This window comes from Hirundo rustica, chromosome 4 (assembly GCF_015227805.2).
Source record: "Hirundo rustica isolate bHirRus1 chromosome 4, bHirRus1.pri.v3, whole genome shotgun sequence".
Classification (NCBI taxonomy): domain Eukaryota; kingdom Metazoa; phylum Chordata; class Aves; order Passeriformes; family Hirundinidae; genus Hirundo; species Hirundo rustica.
The window spans coordinates 64,924,295-64,948,874 of NC_053453.1; the positions used below are offsets into that span (position 1 = coordinate 64,924,295).

The following is a 24,580-nucleotide window of genomic DNA, read 5'->3' on the forward strand; positions in this document are numbered from 1 at the left end:
TCACCTTGCCTCTCTCGATCTCTAATTAGATTTCCTTCCACAGTTGTCACCATCATGAGCATCAGTACTTTGACTCACGTTTTTATTGGGAAATGATTTTTTCCTTGCATCTGGAAACTTTCCACTTCTGTTTCCTCTTCGTACTCGATGCTAGAATTCTCCATTAGTAGTAACTTCTGGGTGTTCAGCCCACTTTGAAGTAAAATAGGTTGCTGTATTAAAGTTGCATCTGAAATGCAAAATTTCAGTGGTAGGCTGAATAGAGGTGGAAATCAATCACATCTTTGGCTAATGTAGAGAAAAATGCTTTTCTGCCTGTATGAGGGGTGCAGGCTTGTGTGCCTGTCAAAAAAAAAAACCAACCCAACTCTTATGTAATTTTTGAAAGCATAAGGGGAAAACATTATACAAGTAAGACCAAAAATAAGTGGGGAACAATAAAGAATTGGATGGGATTATGCTGATCACTGAGTACTGTTTCTGTAATTTCAGGTAACCAAAATTGAAAAATCTGGATTTATAGTGGGAAAAATAAATTCTAAGTTTTCTTGTACCTAAATTTTTAAGGAACCCTCATATCCCTGTGATAAAATTAAGCCCTTTAGCACAGTATTTGAAAAACTCTCCTGTGCTGCAAGGAACTATCAAGTGAGATGTCAGATATTGGCAGCTTCCTGGGTCCCTGCTGGAGTGGGAATTTGGTAGTGAAAATATCCAGCTGTTCTTGGGGAAATACACAGGGCCATCTGCTGAGAGGAAAGGTGGGAAAACCACCAAGGTTTCTGCTAACCTGAACTTGTGGGAAAGGCATTGCTGATCTCAGGGTGGTGATTGCTTTAGTCACAAGTGTGTGGGCAAGACACCAGGCAAATAGCTGAGCATTCGACAATGTGGTTAATAATGCCAGGGCTCAAATTGTGGGTATTTGTTGCAAGAAGGTCAATTAGAAATTAAAGGAATTCAAGATGTTATTTCTAGTCTGACATCCACTACATCTATTAAAGTAAGCCAAGATTTATAAAGAAGGTTAATTTTTTCTCTTACACAGTCTCAAAATAATAGCCTAATCTGTTGAGACTACAAGCACTGATCCCTGCTAAATTGTCTCCCACACTTTTGGTGATGTTGACTGCTTTGTGCAAGTGTAACAAAGATGGGGAAGGTCAGTCATTCTCCATCTGATCCCTTTCTGCTTCTGTAAAGGGAATCTTCATCTCTTCTTCTGTGAGTGGTTTTTATCAGTCCTCATCTGGTATTAGTGCAGCTAATGTAAAACCTCTATCAACTTTATTATGAGTGCTGCTGCTTTGTGTTGAACCAGCAGTCTTGTTTGGAGCAAATTCTCTTGTTTGTTTTGGACATTAAAGTATTTAAAGCTTTCATTTTAGTGGGTACTTTTTTGGCTGGTGAGGGGAAAAGTTGTTTGAATGCTTTTATTCTTTGTTTCATCCATAGACTTTTCGCCCTCCTGCACTGACTAGGTAAGCAATTTTATAAAAGAGAGGTTTTTTGGTTTTTCTTTTGCTCCTGATGCAGCTTTTCTTGGTAGCTTCAAGCTCCAAGTTTAAGATGAAGCCTCCATCTTATGCAGATTTCTGGAGCTTTTTTTAAGAAAAAGTCCTCCTCCCACTCCTCAAAGTTGTGTGGCTTTGTACCACTGTTCTTGCTGTGCGCAGGCTGCCTGTCACCGAGCTGCACGGAGGCTTGGCCTGGGTTCTCTTCTTTTTCCCTTCCTGAGGTCTGAGGTGCTGCTCTGGTGTCATGACTGCACACCACAGCAGTCTGTGTGCGAGAACACACGGTGCCAGGTTTTCTCTGCTTCAGTATTTGATTGAGGATTAGGAGAAACTGTTGTTTATTTTCATGCTGCTATACTCCTGCAGTCTAAAATGGCTTTCAGAAAGAAAAAGAGAAAGTCCTGGAGGCATCTGTGAGTTCATCAACACTGAAGTGGGAGGTGGCTACAGCGAGGACAGAAGCAGTGCTGATACCTTGGCGTGTGCTGGGGCAAATACTTTCCTGCAGCTGCTTTCAGCAGGAAAAATTTTAAACTGCTCCTTGCCTTATTTGTACTGATGAAGCTTAGTGTGTGAGAATTGAGCCTATATTAGTGGTTGTAGGTGGAAGGCACTAAGAATTTCCCCAAACAAAAATTTTATGTTAGGAGGAAAAAAAAATAGCAACTTGATCTGCAAAGCCCAGCTGGATACAATGAATAAGACAAAAAGAGAGAAACATCTGATCCAATTTGCAGGGAGAAGGTGATTTTTGGAGCCTACACCACGTTGGAGTAGCTTTTTGACAAAGGAGGAGAAAATGCACTGAGAGGCAGGGTTGGGAGGTGGGGTAAGCTGGGCAGGGGGGTGAAGCCAAGTCTGGGTGAATCAAGCTGAGGTGATTCCTCTACTGCAGCACTGGAAAGGGCTCTGGGGAGGGTCAACAGCAGGCAGGTGTTCACCAAAGGGGAACAGCATAGAATATCATGCCTTCTTTGGTGATTGACCAAGCTAGACTAAGGTTTTTCCAGCTGGAAGCCTACCTCTGTCATGTCTGGTGAGGGATAGGTCAGCAGGATGCCCCAGAAGTGCCCAGAACCAAGCAGAGATGGAGCTCGAGGCTTTGCTGCTGAGTCAGTGCCTGAGGCAGCCTGAGCATCCTTCCAGCCATGCAGAGGCAGCTGCAATTCCCCTGCACTCAGGACTGACAGCCTTCACCCTTGGAGCTCGGAGCGTGAGCGCTTGGGCTTTGCAGAGCTACCTGGGGCTTAGTGCAGCTGGGAGGTTTGTGCTATCCTCTGTCCTGCTCCCACACGCTGCACTCAGCAGGGATCTGCTCATGACCCTTTGCAGCCCTATTGGCCAAGACCCCATCACCAGATAAATATTTGGAGCTTTGCAGTTGCTAAAAAAAAAAAAAAAAAAAAAAAAAAAAAAAAAAAAAAAGTAAAGGCTTTTAAACTCTGCTTTGCAAATTGTGCCGAAGGTTTCATAAAGTGGGTATTTTTAGCATGTCATAAAAATATAAAGCCCCACTCTTATTTTTATCCCTTCAATCTCTGCAAAATTAATTGAAGGCATTTTACCTTGCTTTCCTTTTCTTCCCTGACTTTGAGAAACTAGCTAACTTCAGTACCCAGGAGGGAAGGCATGATCAGATGTTGGCAAACGCTGGCCATGTTGTCTGTCTATTTATAGTAACTGTGTGTTGAACCACCTTGTCGTTCTTTTCTTAGCATCAGCTGGACGAACACAGCTATCAGTTATCCACAAAGCTAATGATAATACAAGGAAAGCTATGTAAAGCAGGTGCTCGGAGGTGAGAGGAAAAGGGGGAGGAGGGTGACAGGACAGGGAGAATGAGGTTTTAGGAACTGAAAAAAAATCCTTTTGCTCAGCCTGAAAACCCTTATTATCTGTAATAATTAGTAATAACAGGGATGCCTGCACAAAGTCATTGTGACTGCTTTCAGCTGGTATGCCCCTCCCAAGCATTATTTCCCTCATTTATTTTCGTTATGTTGACAGTCAAGGGCAGTGGGTTTTTCTTTCTTTTTGATGTTGCTATTTTTATTTTTTTTTCAGGTTTGGTTGGTTTTTTTTTTTTTTTTTTTTTTTTTTTTTTTTCCTTTCTCCCTTACTCACTTTGCTTTTATTAGATCTTAAGCTGACTGTTCTGCTTCCCTCCACTCTGTCCTAGGTTCTGATATTTGGGTAGGTAATAGCAGGTTCTAGTTTCCCTGTGAAAAACTGAGCCTCTGGTATTTCTCACGCTGGGAGATTGCACACACACATTTGTTTCCTCTTTTGGCTCCATTTCAGAGAGGATTTTTCCTGTAAGGACTCTGGAGGGAGAAGGGAGGAAGAGAAGGGATGTAGTTCCACTCGATGCCAGTGACAAAGCTGATTGTCAGCTATTTATCAGCCTTTTTTTTTAATGGCTCATCTTTGCTGCTTTCATCTCTAAGCTCTGGAGAGCAGGACAGTGTGAACTCTACTCTTGACAGCAGCTCAGGTTTTGACACCATCTGCCACCTAATCCACTTCCAAGGAAGGGGCTGACGTTTGTGGGCATGTGTGTGCACACATGCCCTCCCCACCTCACCGTACATCATTTCAGCAGACTCATACTGACCACCTCACCAGCAACGTTTCTCTTCCAGGAATTAGCCTTTGATGATATTACCTCTTTCCTCCCTCCTGCTTTAGATTTTCCTGTTTCAGTTTGGCACCCTGGTGGGAGGCACTTTTCTGTTTTCTACCTAGCCTATCTGAGGTGTCGGACTTGGACATATTTTTTGAATTTTCCTGGAAGTTATGAGTGTGACATACATGGATTTCTTTTGCAAAAGCAACAGGAAACAGAACAGGTGTAAAATGTCTGTGTCAGGCTCCTTGGATAGCTGGTAAGTGGGTTCTTGCAGGAGCTGTTGAATTTTAAGCTTGAAAATCTTCATGACAAAATGTTTAGTGTCATAATAGCCAGTCTTGTCCACAAGCACTGAAGGTGTTTCAAGATTTCTGGAGTCCTTTCTCTAGTCCATGAGGAAAGATAGTTCTCATCACACGTGATGCTGTGGTATATCTGCTGGTGTTTTTAGATGAACTGTGTTCAGCAGTTCACTGATTGTACCAGGTCATGTTTGCTCCTGGCCTTCAGTGCTGTGCACATTCAGTGCTGCGGAAAATGGCTCGAGAATTGAAATGGAAAGGCAAGAGGGGCTTTGGAAATGATGGTGAGGGAGGGAGAAGTATGCGTTCAGAAAAGCCAGTTTTACTTGCAGTGATGTGTCGCGCCATTTTTCCGGGCTAGGGTAATGAATGTCTGAATTAACTTCTGGCAAACTGTTGAGTGGTTATTGCACCTGAGTGTTGAGACATCTTCCTCCTGAATGCTCATGCATAACCCTTTCTCCCCCCTTTGAAAGAGTCTCCATTGTGCAAAAATTGGTCATTTTCCTGGCTGAGAAGGAAGGAATGGTGGTTCCTTGAAAATTTAACACAGTGTTGGGAAAGAGGTCTCTACCTCTGACAAGCAAGGGACCATGAATTCATCTTTCCTGCAAAGCTGAGCAGAGCTCTGCCGTGTAATGCAGAGTTTGATGCAGAGCTGCCATCATCTGCAGGGGACTTGAGATCAGGCTCCAAGCTCTCATTGATTCCTGTGAAGAACTGCTTTATTTTGTGGTTGTATTTTTTTTGCCCTTCTGTTTGACCCTCTCCCTCATTGTCCAGGCGCACACTGATGGCAGGATATAATTTGCTCATGCGAGCATCACATTGAACTTGGAACAGAGAAATCCTGCCATTCGGTTGTCCTTCATTTCATCAAATACACTTCGAGCAAAATAAATAAAAAAGGAAAAACTGTTTTATCCTGAATAATGTTCACTAATTAAGAAAGCAAAAGCACTTTATTCAATTAATTGGAGGTAGATTTCTTTACAAATCTTAGTTCATCAGCAATCTTTGCTAAGTGTATTTTTTTTCTTGTAACAGAAAAAAATAATTTTTTGGTTCTGTAAGATTACTTGTGGAGGTGTTCAAAGAGAGGTTTATACTGAGACTGGATTGATGTCTATTGGTGAAGCCTGAAAACTTCTCTCCCTTTCCCATTGATAAATTAAAGCAATTTTCTGCACTTCTAAAAGAGGTAATGGAATCGTTCTCTATCTCCAACTAGAAATTTAATATTGATCTGAATATGACAGAATATTTCAAGCAATTGTCTAAACAACTTATCTTCCAACCCAAGTTTCAGATTTTGTTTGGGATCATTCCCTGTTCACAAGACAGTTGCAAGCTTCAGGTTAATTTTGAAAGTGGGTTCCTCAGAACAAAGTAATAGTGGAACTGGCAGAGGTGTGTGATGCTCTGGTTTAATTTAGAGGATGTAATGCTTCACATTTTGCACTTGTCTGTGCAGTGAAAACAGCAGTGTGCCCATGGAGGAACCGGGCTTCTGAAGTCACACTCCTTTGTTAGAACATTGTAATTTTTCAGTGAAATTTGTATCTCCAGGGCAATTGAAAAATTGTAATGAGAGCTGTGTGTTGAGAATTGTGCTTAATTTTGAATTCAAAGTATTCAAAAGGTCCTCTTTTCCTAGTTGGTTTGTTTTTCATTGGAAAATATCTTCTAATGACTACTAATTAATCCTGATGTGTATTGGCCATCTAAGATTAAAAAAAAAAAAAAAAAGCTCCTTTTAATGCTGAAACATCTCTAAGGAGTTAGAAATCTCTTGCTCCTTCAGTACTAGAAAGTTTAGTGATTTGCTGTTTTTCAGCTCTCTCTCTCTGCTTCTGTGTCTCCAGCATTCTGTCTGATTGGCAACTGTGTCTCATAAGCACAGACCTTTTCCCTTGAGGTTTTGACAGACGTCCTGCAGGGAGGGCTGGGGAATTCCCTTAGGCATAGGTACTCCTCTTGTGCCTCCAGCCAAGCTGCAAGGAGCCCAGCTGCTCCTCATGGGAAGTGCAGACTGATCCTGCAGTTTAAGGCTTGGAAAATTCCAAATAAATCCTTGGGAAAACATGAATGTTTGAACAAATTCCAGGTGTTTTGAAGCTCAGTTTCCAGAAAAATTTAATGCATGTAAGAAAAGCAGTGGTGTTCAGGAGACTCTTTAGTCAGCTTGTTGTAGTCAGCCTTATCTGGTACTATTGATAAATTGAAACCCTAAGGAAAAAAAGCCCAAACAAATAAAAAAAGAGCCAAGATCCTGTCTCCTCTTATAACATTGGGAGTAAGTGTTGGGAAAAAGGGGGATCCTGAACATACTCCTGGATCTGGCAGTTTGCAATAGTTTTGTCGGGGTTACTTGTATCACATATTTGGAAGACTTTAGGTGGATGTGCTATCCTTCATGGAAAGAAAGGTTTTTCTGTATTGATTAACTTTATTATTGGAAAAATAATGTAATTTCTCATTGCACATACAATTTAAAACTTGGTATATTGCATTTATTTTTTACTTAAGAAAGTAAACATCCCTCATGTTGGATGCCCATGCTGAGACCAATAATCTAATCGGCAGGTGCACGGTCATTTTTGAAAATGTCCCTTTCAAGTTTGTTTATTTGTTCAATTATTTACCTCAAATTAACTTTGAAAATGTCAGTAATAGGGAGTCACATGTTCATGCCCCTTTTTTTGGAAATGACGGATATAGCATATGCTTTCTTGCTTCCTCATCTGTGATATGCATATATATATATATTAAATCTGGTCAAGAATTCATAAACTGTTTTTAGAACGAACAATTTTAACAAGTTTTGTCTCCTCTGATCAAAGGTAAAATCACAGGCTCAGTTGTCAACTGCAACTATGTAGGCAACTCAAAGGCATTTTCCCCCACCTGATCCATAACTGGATATCTAATTTGCCACAGCTCCTCGAATGTAGGAGCAGCAATTGCTCTACACTGGAGACTCCTGAGTCACTATTTGGTCACCTAAAATTGATTTGTGCCACTGTTTGTAGTGATCAGAAATACCAACGAAGAGGCTGGAAGACTGACAGGAATCTTCAATCTATGAAAATTACAGTTTAACTGTGTTTCAGAATTTTCAGACAGCAGTAGGCTATGGTCAGATTCAAGGTGGCAAGATCCCATTTCTATGTGTGTGGTGAACTTGAGGCAAACATCTGTTTGGCAATGTGATTAAATTCAAAACCGAGTTAACCTCATATGGAAATATCTGTTGCAAGCAAATTTGAGATTTTTACATCAGGAGCAAAACATTACTCCATACTGCTTACTCTCAGTACTCTGGATTCCTGATCTGCAAGTGCCTATTTTAGATAAAGCAGCAAAAGAATACGAGGTTAGGTCACCCAGACCGGATAATACTCGTCTTGGATTACTGCAGGGAATAAAGTGTGAAATAACACTGGTACTGATAAGGACATGTGATATTTCCTGAAAAATCAACAGCTGTTGGTGACAACAGACAAAACACCAGTGTGGGATTTGCCTCCAAACTGGAGCAGCAAGGTGCCAGAAATCAGGGAACAGGCGAGCTGCCTGGGAACTGCAGGGGAACTGAATGAGAATCTTGGGATAGCAAAGGGCAGCCCCTAAGTCTGGGGTCAAATTGCCATTTCACTCAAAAGGCGGACTCTTACATCTGTTAGACTTTGCAGATATGAAGTGGCACAGATGTGGGGCTACATATGAGCACAGAATAAGGGCAGTCCAGCATAGCTGACCTGAGTTACTTGGTTTTTCAGAAGACTTTTTCATTGAGTAAATTATCGGTCAGAATTTGGAGTATGTATCATGAAATACAGAAAATAATAATTAAGAAGTGAATATAACTTCAGCAGGCTCTCATCTCTGTCCTATCATTTTAGTCATTAGGTTCTTAAATTCCTGTTTGTTTTGGTCTGGAGCAGTTCATACATTTTATATCTCACCCTGGAGGTGGATAAACACAGCTCATCAGTATATCTTTGTTCTTTCATTTCTGGGAAATCTGCGTGCAGTAGGCTGCTTCATCAAATATTCCTAATACTTGAATAGCCTCAGAAGACCCCCAATGCAACCAAATCCTCAAAGAAAAACACATCTAGGACATGTTCTCTTAAAACTCCAGATGAATATTTGTGCCTACTCCGAATGCTGTAAGCACTTGTAAGCGTGAGTGCGTGTTTCTGGAAGCATCTGTACAGTTCACAACTGCAACCTCCTGCTCTCAGCACTGATGTTAAATGGCAATCCAAGGGGGATCCGAACAAGGGAAATTAAGAACTCTGTGGGCTTCAAACTCTGAGCATCCACTTCCTCTGGGGTGGGTGATCCCTTTATTGTGATCCCTATATTTACCCCTATATACCTTGGTGGTATTGATGCACTGAGATAAAGCTGAATGTATACATTTCTGTCTGTTTGTGAACCCGTACGCTCTTTGGAGGGGCAAAGTATTTCACGGGCCTGTCAACAGGGCGCTCTTTCTTTTGCAGAAAATTCATGTTTGGAAAAAAAAGGAGAAAACATTTGGTAGAGACTGTAAAGGAGGACAAAAACCTCCAAGTAGATTTTGGTGTGCCAGGAGCTTTGTATCATGGCGACACTTTAAATGTCAAGTAATGCGTGCTGGCAAAAATGGCCTAAATTCACGGAGAGTGATGTGCTCTGGAACTGTGGCGTTCTCTAAGGAATAAAAGTCACTTGTGGATATTTCAGTAAGGATATCTAAACAGAACATTACTGCAGCTGAAAAACAAAATGGAAAAAAGACAGAAGAGGGGTCTTCTGAGGAGCACAGTAGAAGATAAGTAGAAATTTAAAGTGGGGAACTGAGTTCATCCATATCTTCTGTATTTTCTCAGGGATCAGCCTCTCCTGTAATAATCTTATTCTGCTTACGATAGTGGATAAAAGAGTGTAATTTCACTGTAATTAATCAAAAGCAGCTATGAAGTGAGAAATCTTTTCCAAACTCCTACTCTTTCTTTGCCTGCACAGATCTTGAATGAAAATCACCAGGTGTTTCCATATTTACTGAAATTCCCTTAACTCCAGGTTTTCCCTCAGCTTAGAGAAAGAAAATGTTGGTCTAATCATTGTGAATTGTGAAGGAGTCACTGGAGTCCTTTGGCTGGAGAGGAGCTCCTACAAGGAGGAAAGGGCTCTACTGCTAAAGGTCTTTTTATTTTATGTTGTTTAAAGGAGAGCATTTGAATTGCTGTATATTGTTACTTCTCTCTTTCCTGGTGAATATGTAGGCAATTCTGAGGAGCAGAGAGCAGCTCACACAGCTCTGTGTTCAAGAAGGGAACTGCTGTTTTAGATCAGGTTTGAAAAGATTATTTTGAAACTGAAGATTGAGCCCTTGGAAAAGGCATCAGAGGTGTGGGGACTTGGAAAAAATATTGAGATTGGTAAATTTGACCCTTTAAGGACTTTTAGGTTGGGATTTATGCTCCTCCATGGGGAAGGAAATAGCCAGTCACCTTGATAATTTGGAAAGACTGTCATGCAGGGATAGATTTGTCACTCTCCATCAGGGTCTGAGATTTTGCTTTCAACAGATTTTTGCATCTCACATCATTGTATTCACCAAATGGTGTCGGAACGAGTGTGGCTACTACAAATTAGTACTTAAAGCACTCAGCAGTTCCCAATGGCAAAAATCTCTGCCCAAAGGGAAAATGGTTATGGAGCTGTAGTATCTCTCTCGCTTTCCCCGAAATGAGTCTGGGAATCAGCTCCCATGGGCTGAGCTGGAATGAGTTAAGGCAGGGAGGTGAGCCACATGAGAAGCTGTGGAAGATCTTGGTATTCAAAGGGATGGGTTTGGCGTCTCACTAGCGATATTGGCAGTTCACTGCTGTGTTTTATAAAGGCTGTTGGATCCAGGCATGTAACTGCAGCCCCCTGAGGTTTCTCTTCTCTTGACAGACAAGGAGGCTGACTCAGTCCAGTATTCAAAGGCTGTCTGACAGTTCACTTTACTGAACACTCCTGTGTATGTTTTCAGGTGAATTTTGTTCCTTCAAAGCAAAATAAACAGATGACCTTTTTTCATAGCTGCTTTTAGCTAATAAGGACATCTCTGCAGGATATTTTAGGTGAGAAAGTTGCCATGTAAAATGTTTAGCATAGTGGTTATTATTCAAGAGTTCCTTTATTTTTCTCCTCAGGTCTTCATTTATATTACCCTGTACCCAACAGACTTTGAGCTGAGATGTGACTCCCATGAAAGATGTCTGATATTAGAAACAAATTGATCCTTTTCTAGTTCCTCTTTAAGTGGTCATCGGTGTTAGGGGTCAGTTCCCATTTTAGTGAACCTGTGAAAACCTGTCTCTATCCTGTATAGCATAGAAAGAACATTACACAAACAGTGGAACTTTGGGCACTTTAGGATTACATCCTATGGGAAAAGACAAAACTGCTGTCATTTTAAGGTCAATAAATCCTTGAGCTGCTCTATACTCTCATTTTTCTGGGTTGCATCCTCTTCTGCCATTCCTTATGTGGAAAGGAAATGGTTTTCTGAAATTGTTTCTGCTAATGTCAGCATTGGTGTTCCTAAACACAAAACACATTCAAATGGCCTGGGCTTCAGTGACAGCTCAGCACTTCTTGGTCCTGGTCAATATGAGGCTTAGTTGTCTTATAATTTATTTGGCATGCATTTGGACCTTTTTCTGAATTTTACTTGTTTTATGTCTGTGTTGCTTGCACTAGGAAAAGAGGTGCCAGCAAAGATTTTTGCCTTTCATCCATAGGAGAGGCACCTCTTTCTTTGTTTTCTAGCTATTTGGCATTGCTGTTTAAGTATTTTTCTATGAAAAACAAATTTCAGTCTGCATTGTCCTTTCTATGAACAAAATGACTGACAACCAACCATAATTTTACTCTTCCTCTTAGGTCAGGGCTGTTGATGCTTTTAAGGGGAAAGGGTAAGAAAGGCTTCAAAAATGCACTTTAATTTAGAGATGCATGTGAATTTGAAGAGATTCTCAATGCTTCTCTTAAAACTATGCAGAGCTGAAGTCTACAGGGCTTGAAATTGGAAGAAGTCTGAGAAAACAAATGGAGCCATTGGACTGTATAGAAAATGATTGTCTGCACAGCCCAGTGCACTGAGGGGAATTGCAGGAATAAAAAATTACATGCAACTGGATTCCCAGATTTTTTTCTCCATTTTGAGGGCTTCTCATGGAAGATCACTAATGGGCTAAAATAATTTAAATCTCTACAGTGTATCTTTCCTCCTTGGCAACCCAGTCTAACACTGTAGAGGCTCTGAGCATTTTCACTTCTCATTTGTGATGCCATTCACAGTTTCCTGCAGACACCTGGCACTTGTTGGCCTTACTGGGGAAGTGGTGTGGAGTAGTTATTGTGCAGAGTTATCTGAACACTTTGGCAGCTGAAAGACAGCCAAAGTGTTTTAGCAGCCCGGTGGAAGCAGCTATTGAGGCACACTTTGATTGCATTTAATCTAAAAATACCTTAATCTATTTAATCTAAATATACACAGAAAAAAAAAATAAAATTGGGCAATGCCTGCTGCCTCCATGTTTTATACAGTATTCGAGTAGTATCTGTAAAAAAAGAAGATATTTATTTTTTTATATGGTGAAGGCATGTCATTTCCACCCACTTCAACCTCCATAAATACCTCAGAAATAATCAAACTACTGCCTTTCTACAGCTGATTTCTTAACACCATCAATAACTAACCCGTGAGCAGGAGCTGTGGTATGTTACAGCTTTAGGGATGAGCGGCTAGTGCTGTATTTCCCATACATGTGAGCTTTGAGATAACTGTGAATCCTCGAGGGATTTGGATTTACAATTGATATGCAGAGAAATCCCTAAGCCTGACTGGGATTTGCTTGCATTGAGTTTGGATTGCTTGGGGCTGGAGATGGGCTGAAGTGGCAGTATTTAGTCACACTACTTCTGGTCCCTCTGCCAAAGCCGTTTGTTTATTTTATTATCTAATTGACATAATGTATCGGTATTTGGTGCTTTTTTATTTTTCTCAAGGGCATTCTTCTTGGTCTAGAAGAAACATTTGCATTTTTGAGGGTGAAGATTCTTGGTCTAAAAACCGATTAAAAAGGAGCAGACAGGAGTGGGTTTTGATCTAGAGGGGTGTTATCAGAGATTTATGTGGAGCTAGAACAGTTGGTGCTAAATGCACTCCTGGAAGTTGTTTGGAAAGAGTAAATAAACTATGGGGTGCTGAAACTTGTCTCTAAGCTACTTAAAATGAGAATTAACTGTAGAGTGGAGGGAAGATCAACTGTAGTGAACGAATGGACTATAAAACGGGGGCTGCAATTCCGTGTTGATAGGGCTACTTTTCTCCATCTGCACTACGTTGCAGTTGACTCAGGCAAGGATGGAGTGTGCATTGGTTATTACCCTTTTGGAGAGAGATTTAATAGTCACTGTAGATAAGTCTCAGAATATTTCTGCTTACTGCTCAAATACAGCCATAGTAATTTGATCAGTGAAATGGAACAGTTTATGGCTGGGAAAAGACTGATTAGAAAAAGTTTGACTAGCTTGAATGGCTTGGCGATCAAACAGAAGGCAGGTAGGGAACGCTAAGTTAGTCTTTCCTGTGATGTGAGAGCCAAATAAATTTGTCAAACAGGTTTAAAAGAAGAGGAATAATGTTTGATTACAATTCAATATTATGTGGTGATCTTCATTGCCACGCAGTGTCATGGAGATGAACATACCTGCGTTGAAAATCCAGATAAATGAATGCTGAGAATCCACTGGTGAGCGGGAAGTGTGAGGATTGACTGCTTTTAAGGGGAAGGAGACCAAAACTCTGCTTTGCCAGAGGCAAGATGGATATGTGGAAGGCAACACACCTTTGGACTTGCCGCCTTCTCATGCCTTCTCTATTAACGCCCATCACTAATTAGCTGTGAGCAAGAGCTGCTGGCTTAGGTACACATTTGGTCTGCTTCAGCAAGATTGTTCTCTTAGAGTCAGTCTGCAGTAGACAGAGGTGAGATTATACTGCCCTGTGCATGGTACAGGCTACGAGCTTGGGTCTGGAGAAGAGCTCATCTTGTTGACATGATGCTGAGATTGATCCAACCCCCCCTGCTAGCATGATTGCTGGATCCTGCTGCCTTCAAGTGGCTCCATGTGAGATCCATTCACAGGAGGTGGTGCAGACACCGAAGAACTTGCTGTCACAGAGGTGTCAGGACTGCATGTGAATTTTAAGGATATACAGAGACCACTCTTGCTGCATTCTCCTAGCACCTCCCTACTAGCCAAATTAGTTGCTATGTTACTTGGAAGAACATAATTCCTTTCCTCTCAATAAAATATTGTGTAGGGAGTCTGTATTTCTTTGTGGGGCCAGTTATCTAAAAATGCATTTACAAGACTCCACATTAAAATACATGAATCTGCTTCTGCCTCAAGCTGTTGTTCTGGAGCCTATTTTTTTACAGATGGTTCCTGTTACATTTCATTGTTTTTATTTGTGCTGAAAGCTGAAAATGTAGCTGTCCTCATGTATGTTTTAATGGTCTAAAACCAGTTAGGAAACTGCTGAGAAAGTTCCCTAAGTTTGAAATAATCTGTGTTACCCACATGGTTCTACTTTTGCTGTTGAAATCTTAGAAAATCCTTCAAACTTCATAAAACTCAGTTTGAAATAAGCAACTTTGCAGAGCTGCCAGACAGGGAAATTGCTGCATTTGTCAGATCTCTGATGTGTATGCAAGGCCAAAACCAGTGGGAATGGAAGCTGGGTTTGCTGTCTTTTTTTCCCCTACTTTCCTGATGCTCTAGTCCCGATTGCAGAGCTGCACAGAATGGTGCTGTCCTCTGCACGCTGATGTGGCTCTGTTGTGCTATTGCAGTTTTATGCTAGCTAAAACCTGATTTATGAGACATTCAGCACTTGGGTGGTTTTTTTGGTTGTTTTTATTTTATTTATTTTTTTTTTTTTGGCCAAAACTGTAGTGAAATTTTTTGCAAGGCATTATCATTGATTTTAGCAAGCTCAGTATATATCCGCTTGTCCTTCAGCATGTGGCATCCTAGAGATCCATGCCAAAAAGAGATTCTCTACAGAAGCTGGCACACAGTTTCCAGGAAAAACAATTAAAAATACTTTCTAGTTCTTGTATATGTGTACACGGTGCCCTCCATGAGTCCTCTGAGGTTTGCTTTTTACATTAAGGAAGAGTAATGTGGTTTAAGGGGGGGGGGGGGGGGAACAACCAAAAAAAACCCACCTTATTTTAAAACCTCACCTCATTGCTACAGTTTCCAGTTCAAAAGTATTTTTGGTTTTTTTCCTTTCCTTTAATTTTTTTTTTTTCTCTTTGAGCATCTTCTCTGACTGTCTGGATCTAGGGTTAAAGTAGAAGTCAAACCAGTGCCCTCAGTCCTAGCATACAGCTTCCATGAAGAAAACAATAATGTTGAGTCAAATGATTTTTTTTCCAGGTAGCTTAGTCTACATTTGATTACAAAGATCTCACGGTCTTTGAAATGAAAAAATGTTTTGTTTTGCTCATGAAAAAAACAACCAATAAAAACAAAACCCCCAAATGCCTCCAAAAAACAACCCTGAAATCCAAAAATGTAGGCAAAACAGACCTTGCAAGAAGAAATGTGGGAGAGAGACAAAAACCACAAGATATTGGAAGAGTGGAATTAATTCTTAGCTGTGTATAAAGTACCAAAATTAAGGTGCATGGGATCAGATTGTATTATCACTGATTTTTTGCTGATTTCAATTAGGTCTTCTGCACCCTTGGGGTGATCTTTTGAAAATTATCTTTGGCCACGAAAAACATAATTTTCTGGCACTGGTGTGCTGGGGGAAAGCTGCTGTCTCCACTCTCTGTGAGGTCCAAGGCTGACCTTTCTACACTGGAACAAGTGTTTTCCCACCATCTGTGCAGAGCAGGATTGTTGGACTTGGAACATCCCCCCTTCACTTGGTGACTCCTGTCTAGTACAGACCTCAGGAGGTATGAGTAACACGTGGTATGAAATCAGGAGCATGGGGTCAGTGGAGGCTGTCACCGGCTGTCTCCATCTCATCTGTGAGCAGCTGGGGAACGGTGTGGGTGGCACCCACTGAGGAGAGCAGGTTTGACACATTTGTGGGTGCAAATACCAGCCAAAAGAGAATCCAGTGTCCTTTGTCTTCTCTCCTGTATCTTGTCCATCTCTTTGACACCCCTCACCTTTCTGCTTCAGCAGCGAGAGCTTGGAGAATGAAAGTCTTGTTGCTTTACCTGTCTGGGGAGAGGTTTTCCTGCCAGCCACCTTAGCCTAGAAGAAGAAAAAGCATACACAAGTTACATATCACTCTCTTTGACACAGAAAAATAAATTTTGAGGGAGTTTACTGCTTTTCTTCCCAGTAGGAGTGCCGGATGAGTGGGACTTGTTAGTCATTAGCACAAGTAACAAGGATATTCTGACTTGCCTGAAATGAACAACCTGGGGAAATCACATGACAGCTTGATTACACGGAGTGCCCTGTTTTCTTTGTTTAAAGTCTGTAAGTTCACACAAGGACCTGCCCTTCTGCCTGCTCATTTTGAGAACGCTTCTGAGGTGTACCCAGTGCATAGAGCTGCCTCCAAGCACATTATGTGTCATAAGGTAATGCGTCAAACTGGGAGAAAATAGATGCTTTGACAGAGAGTTCTGCACTTTAAAAAAGCAACATTCCTCCTTAGCTTCCAATCTTTTTGGTTAGATATTTTTAAAAAGTATTTTCCCACAAAAGCAATTTATTGCCAAGTCTATACCAGCAAAAGTGGAAAGTGCAATCACTGTTTCAAATTTGAAAGGTCTAGGGGGGGAATGATAGGTGGTACAAGCACTGTGGTTTGTTAGCAGTGACTGCCAGCGACTGCATTGTTTGATTTATTTTTGTTAAAGTGCTCAGTTCTGCTCCTTCAAACACTGCTTCAGCTCCCTGTTTTCCCTCTTTTGACTCTTGCAAATAAGGGAAAAGAGAGCAAATGCTTACCAACCCCTTTTTAATTTTTTTTATTTTTTTTTTTTTTTAATTAGCAATGCAGGGTAAATAGGCATTCAGAGGGGATTTGAAAGGGAGGAGGATAATGGTTTAAACTGGTGCAGGAAGTAAACTTAAGAGGATACAGAATCTAATCTGTGGTGGGTAACAAGGAGAGTAAAGTGATAAAAATAATATTCAAATTGCTCATGATTTTGGAGGGAGTAATGGTCTAGAGCCCTATGAGGAAACTAAATCATGCTTTATAATGCCTTCTTGATGTGGAAGAATGCATCACATGCTAGAAAGACTCTATTGTCAATAAAGCATTTAATTTCAGTTTGAAGGAACTGGAAAGACTGTATTTTCCATATGTGTCTCTATTAAAAATGAGAAACCTATTTTTGGGGAAGAAAAGACACTTTGTACCTTTTATGTGGTATCTGTATTTGGCACTGTTTTGTATGTTTAAAAAATCATTAGAGCCCCAAGTGGAAAAACAAGAGTTTCTTTTCATCCCAGGCCTCTTCAATGAGAAAATCCTTCTCTCACCAAACCTGTATGGAATTAACTTCTTTTGTCTGAAATGGCTCAAGGGAAACATAGGACTCCAACTGATTTATTTTAAATTTGAATTTTCAAGTCATTAAGCATTTTTTAAACTGTAGTAGTGTGCACCTCTTTTCAAATAGCGCCTTTTATTTTAGAACGTACCAAATGGTTCACGAGTGTTCTGCTTTGGTAGCACCACATTTTCTTCACCAAACCCAGCTCATAACAGTTTCTGTACCGCTGGAAGGGATTTTGTAACAGTGACTGCCACAGGGTCGCTTGTATGTTGAGTCCAACTCTTAGCATCAGCTCTTAGTGCCAGGCAGTGGCTGGATAAATAAATACAGCTGAGGACACTGCCCAAAAGCACTTAAATACAGCAGGTTGAATAAATGCTGAGGGAATGGAAATCTCAGCAATGAGGACATACATTAGCTGGTGGATGGAACTCAGACAGGAATATTCTGGTTGTGCTGGGGTTTTTCCAGCTGTAACAGAGCTGTCCCAGACAATCAGATCCACTATTGTTGCTCTTTTGTGTTTGCTCTGAAGCAGTCTACATGGACCAACAGTAGAGGCGTGTTCCTGGTGAGACCCAGCAGCATTGGAACCGATGTCCCAATGTGAATTGATAGCTCCTGTGGCAAAGGAGCTTAGACAGTCCTCAACACAATATCAGAAAAGAATGTATTTCAACACAGAAGCATTCTGGCTGAAAGTATTTTGTAATTTCTTAATCTGTTGCTTGTATTTACTATTATTCTGTGGAGGCTTGATTAGCTTTTGCAACAAGAGATGGGGGTCAGACACGCTACCTGAGGTAGATTGGTCAGAGATGAGAAGCTGGGAGTGGGAACAGAAATACAGCTATTCCTAAGGATGGTGTTCCATTTCTTGATATTTTTTTTCTATTTCCCCATACTTCTCTTGCCTGCATTTGATTTATAGGCAGAGGAGGTGAAAACAACAAAACTTGCCATATAGTAAGTTAATTGTTCACTTGTTATTAAGTAATGCTTAATATCAAATTACTGGAAGAATTATAATTTTTATATAGGTAATCCAAATGTAAAATGTGACTTTCCTCCTTTCTTCCTTCTGGAAGTGAATACAGTAGAGTCAGCCCCTGGAATCCTTGAGTTGTTGGCTTTGAGGTGGAATAATTTACCCAAAAGCTTATCTCTGCAAGAGGAGGAAACAACACATATCAGCAGCTTCTGAACTACTCACATAATGCTTCAAATGGCAAAAACCAGATTATTGGAGTCCAATTATTCATTGTCAAGTGTTTCATTGGCAGGCAGGAGTTATGAGGAGAAGATGGGGAACTTTCCTGTGCTGGAGGGATTGTGCCTTGTTAACAGAGTTAATTGATGCAGCTAGTTTAAGTCCTTTTAAAAGAGCTTTTAAAGGTCTTTTTAAAAGAGGTACTGTTCAGATTTTGCCTTTATTCTTCTTCCACCCCTGAACTAATGCTGCAACAATGCTTGGCAGCTTGTTATTGAAATCTATTCCCTTAGTGGTAGACTTTTTCTTTGGACTCTCTTCTGAGTTGCCGCAAGTTGCTGATGAGTGCTAGTCCTAGTGTTAGCTGCATTTTTCTTACAAAGGTTATTTGTGCTCCATCCACAGCTCTGATGGGTTTATGACCTGTCTTGTCCATCCTTCCCTTGTAGAAATGGACCTGAATTTCCTTTCAGGATATTTGTGTAGGATGAGGATAGCAGTGGTTTGGGTTTGGGCACCCTCCCCTGTAGCAGAACTGCAAGGTGAGCCAGGTGAGTCCCATCCTTCTGTGATGTGGGGGCACCAGGTGGTGGCTGTGGCTTCAATGGAGTTGTTAAGTGTATTGCAGCCCTTCAGTTTGGGGAGAACAATGCTGAATTACAGCCTGGAGTGTTTGTTTATGTGCTGGATATGTCTTCATGACGTATGGAAAAAGAGTGCTCAGGTGACTGCAAAATCAAACATGCAAAAGTTAGGAAATGCCAGGATGTGGGTTTTCCCACCCTCTTGCATGTATGCCTTGTGATTCAGACTTTAATTACACAGTTGTACACTGTTCTTTTCCACAGAATTCCTGCATCCCTCTGTGCACGGGATGCCTGCCTTTATTTCAAAGAAAATATATTCAATATTTTGTTTTCTTCTTGTTGCTCCTCATGACATTATTTAGGTTACACAATGAGGGAGGAATTACAGATGCCCTCATGGTTTTATTTGTTTTATCTCATCTTCATGACAGCATAAATGTTTCATGAACACCCTTTGCAGTGGTCCTGTCTGGTTCTGGATGCATCTTTTACTCCATTTGCGAACCATGGGACTACAAGAATGTTGAGGATGTGCTTTGGACCAGCAGCCTTACCAAGTGTTTCCCATTTGATGATCTCCATTATTGTCCTCATTCCCAGTGTCCCATTTCAAATCCCAGTCCAAGTTTTTTCCTCCTCTTACCTGGCTTTAAATTTTTTGTTTGTTTGTTTGTTTGTTTGTTTTTTGTTTTGTTTTTTTTTTTTGTTACCTATATGTGATTTTATAATTATTTCTGGAGGTATCCTGTATCAGAATAAAGCACCAAGCCCCTTGTAAACATAATGCTTGGAGAACCACAGGGGAGAAAAAACCTAAAGCGTAGGAAAGGTAAAGTTATTTTTACACCCACACTCCATCTCTTTTCATATTATTCTTGGTCTTGTCTGTTTCAGTGAAATTTCTCTGTTTTTTCTCTTTAAGTCCTGCTTTGAGAGGATGCAAATACCAGCCATCAGCTTTCTCTTAGCTGGTAGGTTAGCACAGCATTCTGTTGCCAATAAACAGTAATAGATGTAGAAAAGAATGTGTGGGGCTGACAGCTTCAGGTGAGAGTCTGAAAGCCCAGCTCAGATTTCCTTCAGTTGTCTTGAGTTTGTGTAGGAAGCTGAACAAGCCACCAATGTAATCTTGTTTCCTTTTAAATTTCTAAGAGCCAAACTATTGTTTCTCTACCTTGGTGGTACCATTAGAAAAATCAATGAATGTCAGAGGATGCTGGAATACTCATTGCAGCAAAAGCCAAAGCAGTTGATTGTTTTTATACTCAGCTGGTTACATTTGAATTGATTTACCAGTATATTAGCTTCAAAGGCAATCCCAGTGTAAAATATATTGACATGTAGCTGCATCACAATGATTCATACATTTGCTGTAGTCAATATCACAGATTGTGTTTAATGTTTACATTTCGTACGTTCACTGAGTTTACCCAAAACATGGAGTTATTTCTAGTCCTGGTCTTTATGTAAAGCTGGGTTTTGGAGTCCGAGCTGGCAAAGCACTGCTGTATTTGATTAGGAAAACCTAAACCAAAACAAAGCAATTGACTGTTCCTTTCATCTGCATTATGCACTCCAGTTCATCAGAATTTCTTGAGAGTCTTATTTCCATGCCGTATAATTAATTTACTGTCATTATGACTGGACTTTAGGCTGACCCACATCCATGGCAGTCAATCCACAATCAGAGTGGTGACTAGACCACTGTGGAGGTTTTTGACTTGACCATTTTTGAAATAAAAAGAAGGGAAATACTAAAGCTGTAAAATGAGTCACCCAAATTTCACTTTTTCACTAGAACCTCTGTTTCAGGTAGTACTGTGTGCATATATAATGTATATTACTCTGAAAGCTATTCTTATTCTTCAAATTCCATCTCTTTACACAAGATACTGTAAATATGTGGTTTTGAAAAATGATAATTGTTTCCAGAATAATGTGCAGGATCACTTCAGGATTTGGGAAATTTTGGTCTTTTTCATGTTTGTTTGTTTGTTTGTTTCCTTTTGGCTTTTTTTTTTTTTTTCCCCCATGTATTTTCTCTGTTTCTGATTCACTTTTAAATCTTCTGAGAATTTCACACTCAAACCTAAAAACTCTCGAATGCTTGCTAATCTTTTATTTTCATCTGCACAAAAGGATCAACTTTCTCATTCCTTCTACTTCTGGTGCTCTGAGCTAGGGTGAGGTAGGGCATACACCTTCATACAGAATATATGGGGAAAAATATTCCACAGGGATCTGTTGCTCCAGACCTTCAGCATTTGGCTTTGTGGTTGTCATGGTGCAAAGGATCACAGGCTGCCCTGTGTTCTAGACTAAGAGCCACTTTCTTTTATGGATCTAAATTTGGGATAAGGAAGGGAATTATTTTTCCTGTATGCAGTCCCTCTAAGGCTTTGCATGCCTAGAAGAGCATATTAATAAATCAGGCCTGATTTTCATTTCCACAATGTGACTTCTGTTTGGCAAGCCTTCTTACAGATGCAAAGTGAATTTCGCTTTATTATTATTAATTCTGCTTTAAAAGTCCAAGTTCAGCAGCAGTTCCCAGTGGGCTGGTACCAGTGACACTTCAGGAGATTCATGTTCTGAGTAGCATTGAAAAGCAGAATCCAAGGCAGAAACAATGACATAGAAGTAGTCAGAAAATACTGGGTTTTGGTATCCTTTTTTGACATCCCAAACAGTAATGATGTAGCTGATATTTTCTCTGCCATATGTACATATCTGTGTGTGATATATCTTTTATTTGCTCTGTGTATGGATCTCAAGGTGGACTGGAGTTTCTCTGGGCAGAGTATGGGGGATTTTCCTTGACACTTCAGCACCAGTGTAGCACGTGATGTCTCGTTGGCCTTTGGGTGGGCACTGTGCAAGCTGATCTGGCACATTCTTCACTGAATCCTTTCCAAACCTCCAGCTCTGCTCAGTGAAAAAAGGATGGCATTGCAGTTAGGACAAATGGAGAGTCAGGATGCTTTGGCACGAATGAATGAAGTAACAGATATGGCCTAAGTCACCTGTGATTCAGATTTGCTGGGCTGAACGTCTCCTCAGCACAGCTCAGAGTCAGGGCTATCCAGTGGCGAGGGATGCTGTGAGTATTTTGAGGAGACTTGAGTACCCATGTCTTGGCCATGGAAAGGATGGAACCTGGATAAGCCCTTTCCCATCTCTGTTTCCTTTCCTCTCACCATCAGACCAATAGCTCATAGCAGCAGGGTCTGTCCTTCGTGGCACACGTTCCTAGCTCCGTGAAGTTTTGGTGTTTGCTGTCAGCTGGTGCTGTAATGGTGATAGCCTCCAACACAGTGATCCTTTCCAGTCCTCAGCACACAGCCATGGGTGGCAGAGCTAGATAAAACAGAGATACAGGCACATTGCGAGGGGGCTGGAGCATGGCAACACATTTAGAGTGTTGCTTTTATTAAAGTTGCCCTTTCTTTCTCCTACTCCTCCTCTTCCTCCCTCAGATGATGATGACATTGATTTATTTGTTTTACTTCTATAGTTAGCAAACATGGTTACGGAGCCAAATTAAAAATAAAGCAGCACCCCTTCTCTGTTCTAACACTGTGAGAGCTGCCTATGCTGAAGATTTGCTCTGCAGAAAGAGTATCAAGTCCTGCCCCTAACTGTGAGGTTGTGCTCCAGATCAACACACTCTGGAATAGCTGGCAATTTCTGTCCCCTCTCTTTCTTTTGTGTGACTTCAGGCATATGATCATTAATGTCATCTCGGTTAAAGTGTGAAGTCCCATTTCCATGGAAACCTGGGGAATGCCTTCGGAGTTTTAAAGTCCTTTATTTATTGGGTAGTATTTTCACTTCATATTTAAGCATTTAAAACAAAGGTATTTCCAGTGCTGGTGTCTTTTAAGAGAGATTGAGTTAAATGTGGGGGGCAATTATAAAAATGACATTTAATTTTGTTGTGCTTTTCACTGCTGTAAAAATACATCAGCTGGAGAAAAATCAAGTAGTTAGCCTGAAGCCAATGGAACTAGGCTAACTTAGTACAGGCAGGACTTTGTCCCAGAGGTCTGTTAGCCTCTGGATTGGATTCCTAAGGGAAGCTATGGGACTTTCATCACCCGAAAGCCATATCTAGAAAATATAAACTGCTTAACAGGTATGGGGAGTTTTAATTCTTCCTGAGCTCCAGATGAACAAAACAATCTAAAACTTTCCTTGAAATTTATTATTATGCTCACGGATTTCCTGATGCAAGGTTTATTTATGCCTAAATGACTTAATATTTTTTGCTTTGTTTAGTGTCAAAAGAAACCAGTAAACATGCAGATGTTTTAATGTGGGTACACATTGTTTCCTATTTAGTATGAGATGCATTATATTTCAATGACTATTTAAATAGAATTCAAATCCTGTGAATTCTCCACCTTGATCTTGTTCGAAGTTATTTGCAGTATATTACTGTAAAGACTAATAAAATACTTTCATGGCACCAAGTACCTTCTAAAGTGCATGGAAAGATGGAATACACAAAAGGCAAAGTAAAGAATATGTTTAAAAAGGCTTAACCAGTGGCATGGGAAATTACAGTCTTTCACACAGTTACTGAAGCTGAAGGATAAAATACCAGTCCAGTCAATGTTGATGTTAGAGTTATTGTATTAGTTGAAACCTAGTTTGACCAAAGATTTTAAACATTATAAATCCCATTGCTTCACCTTACAAATCACCAATTTTTTCCTCATATGAATCAAATCCCTGTTCTGATTTTAAAAAATTTTCTTTCTTTCACCAGTTGAATAGAAACTATTCCAGTTTATTCTGTGTCTGAACTTTGTTTTTTTCTGATAATCTTCAGAAAGCTCTGCAATTGCAAATGCTAAAACCTGCTTGGAATGACAACTACGTATATGTGTCTCTTGGCTGAGTGCCAAAGGAGCAGTGCAGATAATCAAACTTAAAATGTGACAAGATACCTGGGTGATAAATTTATCTATAAGTAGTAAAATGAGAATACAGAAGGACTTGGGATTCAGCAATGGCCTTAATTTTTGTTGCCATCTGATTCCTCCTCTTTTATTGCAATCCTGGAAGAGTTATGTTTTGCCTTTCTGAACCTTGCTGGTGAAGGGAGGTAACATGATCTCACTTTGAGTTCCCTGAATGTAGGACATCACATATGGAGCTGAACCAGAGGTGTCAAGTGTATTTGCATTTACTTCAGTGTCAGGCAGCTCTTGAAAAATATGAGGAGATATAGGGGTGTGTAGGTGTCTGGGGGGAATATTCCATCTGGGGGGAGTAGCACCAGACTTGTCACTTGGTCTTCAGTGTAACAGAAGAAATTCTTAAAAGTGGGGATTGCAGGGAAAGGCTCAGGGCACCTGAAATTGAATCCTTACTTCTGGGCAACCCACTTTTACTGCTAGTTTCTAGTTAGTCTGGTTCCTTCTGTATAGACTCTGGCCTCATTTTCTTCAGAGTGTCTCCCTGTCAAATGAAATTAAGAGGAAAGATGAGGTTGGTGAGCTGTACAATTAGGTGTGATAAATTCAACAGCAAGTTAATTTTCAGGGAGCTTTTTGATGACTGGAATGTTAGTGAGACAGATGATGCGCACGAGTATTGAATAAATCTCCTCCCTTCTCCAAAACAGTGTTTCTCAGTAAGCAATTGTTAGTGCTTTCCCTTCCCATCTGAATTTCAAGCCAGTGACGATGGACACAGGAAAGTGAACATGATCTCAGAACAAGG

General features: G+C 40.5%; 1 protein-coding gene across 7 annotated transcripts in view; it reads left to right on the forward strand.

The window, feature by feature from the left end:
- The window catches only part of DGKI (diacylglycerol kinase iota), a 200,076-nt gene that overhangs the window by 35,406 nt on the left and 140,090 nt on the right, over nt 1-24,580 (forward strand). For 2 of the 7 annotated variants that reach the window (XM_058420355.1, XM_040062807.1), the window contains exons 1-2: nt 16,056-16,123; nt 18,713-18,814. The exons of 4 other annotated variants lie outside the window; for them this stretch is intronic. The gene's annotated coding sequence lies outside the window, so the exon portion shown is untranslated. Of the gene's footprint in view, nt 1-16,045; nt 16,124-18,712; nt 18,815-24,580 lie in introns of those variants that run through there. One more of the 7 variants, XM_040062806.2, reaches the window with a different exon arrangement.